General features: G+C 42.4%; 3 non-coding genes across 3 annotated transcripts; 1 reads left to right on the plus strand and 2 right to left on the minus strand.

Moving 5' to 3' along the window:
- The first annotated feature begins 3517 nt into the window (after positions 1-3517).
- Positions 3518-3591, plus strand: TRNAN-GUU (transfer RNA asparagine (anticodon GUU)). The gene has a single exon. It is a non-coding gene; the product is annotated as a tRNA-Asn (tRNA).
- A 442-nt stretch (positions 3592-4033) lies between these two features.
- Positions 4034-4105, minus strand: TRNAE-CUC (transfer RNA glutamic acid (anticodon CUC)). Its single transcript has one exon. It is a non-coding gene; the product is annotated as a tRNA-Glu (tRNA).
- A 392-nt stretch (positions 4106-4497) lies between these two features.
- Positions 4498-4570, minus strand: TRNAK-CUU (transfer RNA lysine (anticodon CUU)). The gene has a single exon. It is a non-coding gene; the product is annotated as a tRNA-Lys (tRNA).
- Between the last annotated feature and the right edge of the window lie 3201 nt (positions 4571-7771).

Raw genomic sequence — 7771 nt, forward strand, 5'->3', positions numbered from 1 at the left:
CTAGCAGAGGATGGTTTCGATCCATCGACCTCTGGGTTATGGGCCCAGCACGCTTCCGCTGCGCCACTCTGCTGTATAGCAGCCTCTTGCAGTATGCTTTTACTAGTCCAATTTTTGCCAAATCTGACTCCAAGACCTCAAAATTTCTCTGATTCCGCAGCTCTGAATGCAGGTGTCGTGGATTGCTGTATATTGTATAATGCAGCGTGTGAATGGAACGTTTGTGACACTGTGATATAAGCAGCGTTGCTTGCTCTTGTTCAGTAATATTGAAATTGTGCAGGTAAAGTAAGTGGAAAAGCTGCATTAGACACGCAATTTAAAACATACAATGAAGCATACTCTCTATGAAAAGTATGCTACACTGCAACTACTTGTGTTATGCCATCAATATCCACTGCACTGGTAAGTGCTGATGTTAAAGTATTATAATATAATTGCTTCCTGTTACCAATGAAATTTTCTGATTCACCCCCTTCCCACTGCCGGCACCCACACCTTTTCCTGGGCATTGGAGGTGGGGATGAGCCCAAGCACTCTGGAGAGAGGGGGGAGGCTTTGCTACCCTCTTTTCCATCATGGTATAGCTCAGGGTGTGGAGCCCTATGCTGTCCGGGCTACAAATTTTAGCTTTACCACCCTCCATGGGTGGCAAGGGGTTAAAAAAACCTTGGGAGAGGGGACCCCATGCTGTACATTTTTTCCTAATTTATGTACAGTATATTTAAAACTCGATCCTTGAAGGCCCATGTAGTTCTGTGCCCACAATGTCGGTCCGAGTCCTGCCGGCAAGCAGCGGTAACCCCCCTTAAAGCTGGCTGGACACACACCTCCTCATGACGCGTATGCAACCGGGAGCATTCTGCGCATGCACAGTACACGAAAATTGCTGTTGCGTAGAGCACTCCTGATCGTGGGAGCACAATCAGGGTGTGCGTGACTCGGGGCCTCACATGTGCAGTAACCTCCAGCATTAAAGAGAACCTGTACTGAGTAAAATTATTTAAAATAAACACGTGCGGTAACTTCAAATGAACATTACATAGTTACCTTGCCATTAGTTCCTCTCAGAAGTACACCATTTTCTTCTGACAATGATCCCTTCCAGTTCTGACATTTTGTCAGAACTGAAATATATCAGTTGCTCTCTGTTATATATCAGTTGCTGTCAGTTACAGCTGAGAGGAGAACTGATGTGTCCATGTTTTCCTATGGCTCAAGTGGGCGATGTTACAGTTTAACAGTGTGCTGACCAGGAAGCTGTTATGGTGTAATGGCTATTTTCAAAATGGAGGACAGAGAATTCCATTGATCACAGTGGACAAACAGGACGCAGGAGAGAAAAAAGAGATTGAGGAGTAGACTACACATGAGGTAAGTATGACTTGTGTATGCTTATTCTGACTTTTAATTTCAGTTCAGGTTTTCTTTAAAGGGGTTGTCGCTGCTTGGGACTCGGACCGACGTTGTGGGCACAGGATGACTCCAGGGGGCTGCAAGAAGCCCCAGGTAAGTTAAACCCGTTTTTGAATTTGACTAAAATAACCCTGTACTGCGGCAAAATTTAATTTTACAGAGTTTAAAGAGACTCTGGTGTCTAAATTCCCTTTTTTAACTTGTAGTTATGTTCATCACTATAACCCCAGCTAGATTGCTGCTGTCCCGAGGCAAAACGAGGGGTTTATACCCCCCAAATCCCCTCTCCAGTGTCCGGGGAGCACTTCCTGCTTGAGGCAGAGCTAATGGCTGTAGCTCTGCCTCTCAGCGCGTCAATCCCGGGTGATCGCCGCCCCTCTCAATTTGCCTTCACAGAGTGAGGCAGGGGAGATGCGGAGATCCGCCGGCAGATTGATGCGCATGGAGGCAGAGCTGCGGCTCATAGCTCTGCCTCCATGAGCAGCAAGATCCACGACCAAGAAAGTCGTGGACTTTGCAGGGGGGATTTGGGGGATATTAACCCCCTGTTTTGCCACACGATAGTGGCGGTTTAGCAGGGGTTATAGTGATGAACATGACTACAAGTTAAAAAAGGAAATTTAGACTCGCTTCAGTGTTTCTTTAGATTCCAATCCCCTGCCAACCCACCCACTGTGATTGGAGGCTGAAGTCTAGCCTTGAATACACTGAAAACGCCAGAACTCCAAAATATATGTGAGAATTATCTGAATTTGAGCAGCCAGATTTTGGTCACGTACAGCATTATCCCAAATCTGAACACCAGCCCTAATTAGGAGCATTCCAGGCGTGTGCAGCTCGTTCATGAAATGCATATGAACTGAATATGTTTTTAAAACTTATTTCAAAAAGATGCTCCAGTAAGTGAAAAAAAAAATAAAAATATATATATATATATATATATATATATATATATATATATATATATATATATATATATATATATATATATATATATATATATATATATATATGAATATAACAGACCATTTCTACAATTTACAGTACATCGGGTAATAGCTGGGAAATCTCCCTGTTATTAGGTTTATTAACTTTGTAGGTTGCAGCACTGTGTGTCTTCCATGTACCTGTAATTGGCCTGGAACCCACTAGAAAGTGCTTATGCATACGAAGAGTCGCACACCGTTAGCAGGGGTGCTGGACCCAAACGTGGAAATATCCAAAATTCAAAAAAGGTCCGCACACTCCTGTGTGGTCAATCCACATTTATTTGACAAAACGTGACATTATGCCATTCAGCACCAACGAATCCTTTCTGCTTGTTGCCTTAACAAAGGGGACCCTCCGTGGCCCCCGAAACGATTCGTTGGTGCTGAATGGCATAATGTTACGTTTTGTCAAATAAATGTGGATTGACCACACTGGAGTGTGTGGACTTTTTTTGAATTTTTGATATTTCCACTAGAAAGCACCATCGCAATCGCTAACAATTTGTGATGGTGTTTTGCAATCGATTTTGGGAGCGATTTCCTTGCTCCTATACTATTCATTAGAATAGAAACGCTCCCAAAATGCAATCGCTCTAAGGGAATCTGTCTCATCCATTTACAATCGCAGTGCATTTAGGGAAATCACTAGAGATTAAAAGAGCTCCCTAAACGCTAAAAAAAAAAATATAATTAAAAAAAAAATGCTCTAGTGGGTTCCAGGCGGTATTCATGGATATGAAACTGCACTGCCTTCTTTTAGCTGGTGATTACTGCTGCCATAGCCTGGATCCTATTACAGTGTGGCTGGTAGTTGTGTGATCGCATGTTAGCATACTAATGCACACATTCCTTTAGTTGTTTAATAAATAGGTTTATGCTTCTAATATTCCAGAGGAAAAAAAAAATAGCAGAGGATGGTTTCGATCCATCGACCTCTGGGTTATGGGCCCAGCACGCTTCCGCTGCGCCACTCTGCTGTGCTGTAGATTAGCCTCTAGAAGGCTGTAGATTAGCCTCTAGCAGTATGCTTTTGGTTATATGTATGTGTAGTGTTTCTTGTGCATATGTGGATCCATCTTTGTCACAGTAGACTTTAGGCTTTATGCTCAGTTGTCTCTGTGGCGCAATCGGTTAGCGCGTTCGGCTGTTAACCGAAAGGTTGGTGGTTCGAGCCCACCCAGGGACGATGCATTTTTACTTTTTCTTCCTTGCTGTCAAGGCTGCAATCTTCTATGTTTTCTTGTTTATTTAGGATCTTTACATTTAGTTTGCTTGAGAACAGTCAGGTAACATGTTTTATACTGTTTGCGTTTTCTTATGTTATACTATGTGGTGTTAACGAAGGCAACCTGAGCAATGAGAACGTCCCTGGTAGTGACGGGTGGTTTCCACCTCCTCCCCTTCCCCCACAGAGGAGGAATAATGTGCTAGGACTTCTAGTCATGCAAGAAAGCTGTTGTAGCTCTGTGGTTTCTTTGTTAGTGAGAATGAATGTACATTGTTTCAAGGAGCCCTTTTTCATTTAAGATCCCTCAAAATAGAAAGAAATTGGGTAAACACAGGTCCAAAAATACAACTGAAAGCTGCTGCTTAACTAGAAGCTTTAGCAGCAGTAGAAAAACATGTTGTTCCCTGACCGGGAATCGAACCCGGGCCGCGGCGGTGAGAGCGCCGAATCCTAACCACTAGACCACCAGGGAAGCTGTAAGCTGTGTATTGAAAAATCAATTTAGCCAAGAACGGAGTAGATGGAGTGGAAGTTTTCATCTATTTGCTCAAAATTTAGATGCAAAACGTGTACGGTCTTGTAAGAGAAAAGGATTGCTGCAAGGATACAGAAATGTATGTAAAGCACCTTTGCCTCTTCTCTAGGATTGGTCTATGAGTTGCAAATGATGCTGAGTAGTAGCAGGATTATTCAAATATTTGATGAAAATGTATGCATTTTGATAATGGATTAATAAGCTACCATTTTATCTTTAAAAATGTAAGTAATGTAAAATGGAAAAAGTACATAAATTTCAAATTATTTAAATCTCACTGAGCATCCCTACTTATAACAAACTAATGACTTGCTAAAGTAAAAACATCTCGCCCAACGTGGGGCTCGAACCCACGACCCTGAGATTAAGAGTCTCATGCTCTACCGACTGAGCTAGCCGGGCTTCATGTGAGTTTTTAGTCATACAGTATATGGGTACACCGTATGAGAGCCAAAACCAATTTTGGGTAGAGTAACTAAGATAAATGTCTTACCACAAATTATTTATCTCCTCCAAACTTTGCCCATAACGCTCTTAAAGAGATCTGTAAGAAAATACAGATAACCAGCTCTCTAACGTTAGGCTGCCATACACTGGTCGATTGACCAACAGATAGATCCCTCTCTGATCGAATCTGATCACACAAGGATCTATTGGCTGCCCATACACTGCACACCGATTTTGAATCAATTTCAGCATAAAATTCCCAACCTATGGAGCTGCCGTTTCCTCTGCCTGCCTTGTCGCCCCTGCTCCCCTGGCCAGCAGCAATATATCAACTGTCTGCCGACGCAAGTCCCTGGGTCCGTGCTGTCCCTTTCTCCGGCTGGTCTTCCCCATCTTCTCTTCACTTCCTATGCCAAGCAGAAGTTCAAATAGTATAGGGCGCTCTACTGTTTGAACTTTCCCTTCTCACAGGACAGGAAGTGAAGAGGAGATGGAGAAGAAGGCGAGCCGGAGAAAGGGACAGCACGGACCCAGGGACTCGCGCCGGTGGACAGGTGATGTTTTGCTGCGTCAGTCGGCGTCAAATCGAACGCCACTAACGACGTGCTACCGACACACCGGCAATCAAGCAAAATTTTCCGCTTGGACAGATCAACTGAATTGATCGTTTTCGGATGGAAAATGGTTGATCGGTCAACATGGCGTAAATAGTGATGAACGCAAAACTGAAAAAAATGCACCTTTATTTCCAAATAAAATATTGGTGCCATACATTGTGATAGGGATGTAATTTAAATGATGTATTAACCGGGACAAATGGACAAATAAAATGCATGGGTTTTAATTATGGCAGCATGTATTATTTTAAAGCTATAATGGCAGAAAACTGAGAAAAAAAATTTCAATTTTTTTCTTAAAGAGAATCTGTAACGTCAAAACGTCCCCTGGGGCGTACTCACCTCGGGTGGGGGAAGCCTCAGGATCCTATTGAGGCTTCCCACGCCGCACTCCGTCCTTTGGGGGTCTCGCTGCAGCCCTCCGTACAGCGGTGACGTCAATATTTACCTTCCCGGCTCCTGCGCAGGCGCTCTGACAGTTGTCGGCTCCGAGGTAGGCGGAAATACCCGATCGCCGTCGGGTCTGCTCTACTGGCGCCTGCGCAGTAGAGCGGACCCGACTGAGATCGGGTATTTTTTGATTTTTTTTTTTTTTACACACAATTGTCCATTTACAGAGATATTTCTCCCACCTAGCATGGGTATGTGTAAAAATACACCCCAAAACACATTATACTACTTCTCCTGAGTACGGCGATACCACGTGTGACACTTTTTTGCAGTCTAGGTGCGCTAAGGGGCTCAACGTCCTATTCACAGGTCATTTTGAGGCATTTGCTTTCCAGACTACTCCTCACGGTTTAGGGCCCCTAAAATGCCAGGGCAGTGTAGGAACCCCACAAGTGACCCCATTTTAGAAAGAAGACACCCCAAGGTATTCCGTTAGTAGTATGGTGAGTTCATAGAAGTTTTTTTTTTTTTTGTCACAAGTTAGTGGAAAATGACACTTTGTGGAAAAAAAAAATCAATTTCCGCTAACTTGTGACAAAAAAATGAAATCTTCTATGAACTCACTATACTCTTAACGGAATACCTTGGGGTGTCTTCTTTCTAAAATGGGGTCACTTGTGGGGTTCCTATACTGCCCTGGCATTTTAGGGGCCCTAAACCGTGAGGAGTAGTCTAGAAACCAAATGTCTCAAAATGACCTGTGAAATCCTAAAGGTACTCATAGGATGTTGGGCCCCTTAGCACAGTTAGGGTGCAAAAAAAGTACCACACGCGCCATACTCAGGAGAAGTAGTATAATGTGTTTTGTGGTGTATTTTTACACATACCCATGCTGGGTGGGAGAAATATCTCTGTAAATGGACAATTGTGTGTAAAAAAATCAAAAAAATGTCATTTACAGAGATATTTCTCCCACCCAGCATGGGTATGTGTAAAAATACACCACAAAACACATTATACTACTTCTCCTGAGTACGGCGATACCACATGTGTGACACTTTTTTGCACCCTAACTGCGCTAAGGGGCCCAAAGTCCAATGAGTACCTTTAGGATTTCACAGGTCATTTTGAGAAATTTGGTTTCAAGACTACTCACGGTTTAGGGCCCCTAAAATGCCAGGGCAGTATAGGAACCCCACAAGTGACCCCATTTTAGAAAGAAGACACCCCAAGGTATTCCGTTAGGGGTATGGTGAGTTCATAGAAGATTTAATTTTTTGTCACAAGTTAGCGGAAATTGATTTTTATTGTTTTTTTTTGTCAATTTCCGCTAACTTGTGACCCAAAAAAATCTCCTAACATAATACCTTGTGGTGGTGTCTTTATAAAATGGGGTCACTTGTGGGGTTCCTAAACTGCCCTGGCATTTTAGAAGCCCTAAACCGTGAGGCGTAGTCTCTTTTTGCAGCCTAACTGCGCTAAGGGGCCCAAAGTCCAATGAGCACCTTTAGGCTTTACAGGGGTGCTTACAATTTAGCACCCCCCAAAATGCCAGGACAGTAAACACACCCCACAAATGACCTCATTTTGGAAAGTAGACACTTCAAGATATTCAGAGAGGGGCATGGTGAGTCTGTGGCAGATTTCAATTTTTTTTTTGTCACAAGTTAGCAGAAATGGAACTTTTTTTTTTTTTTTTTTTTTTTGGCTCAAAGTGTCATTTTCCGCTAACTTGTGACAGAAAATAAAACCTTCTACAGGGAGTGCAGAATTATTAGGTAAGTTGTATTTTTGAGGAATAATATTATTATTGAACAACAACCACGTTCTCAATAAACCCAAAAAAACTCAATAATATCAAAGCTGAATATTTTTGAAAGTAGTTTTTAGTTTGTTTTTAGTTTTAGCTATTTTAGGAGGATATCTGTGTGTGCAGGTGACTATTACTGTGCATAATTATTAGGCAACTTAACAAAAAAACAAATATATACCCATTTCAATTATTTATTTTTACCAGTGAAACCAATATAACATCTCAACATTCACAAATATACATTTCTGACATTCAAAAACAAAACAAAAACAAATCAGTGACCAATATAGCCACCTTTCTTTGCAAGGACACTCAAAAGCCTGCCATCCATGGATT

Source organism: Hyperolius riggenbachi, chromosome 3 (assembly GCF_040937935.1).
Source record: "Hyperolius riggenbachi isolate aHypRig1 chromosome 3, aHypRig1.pri, whole genome shotgun sequence".
In the NCBI taxonomy this organism is placed as follows: domain Eukaryota; kingdom Metazoa; phylum Chordata; class Amphibia; order Anura; family Hyperoliidae; genus Hyperolius; species Hyperolius riggenbachi.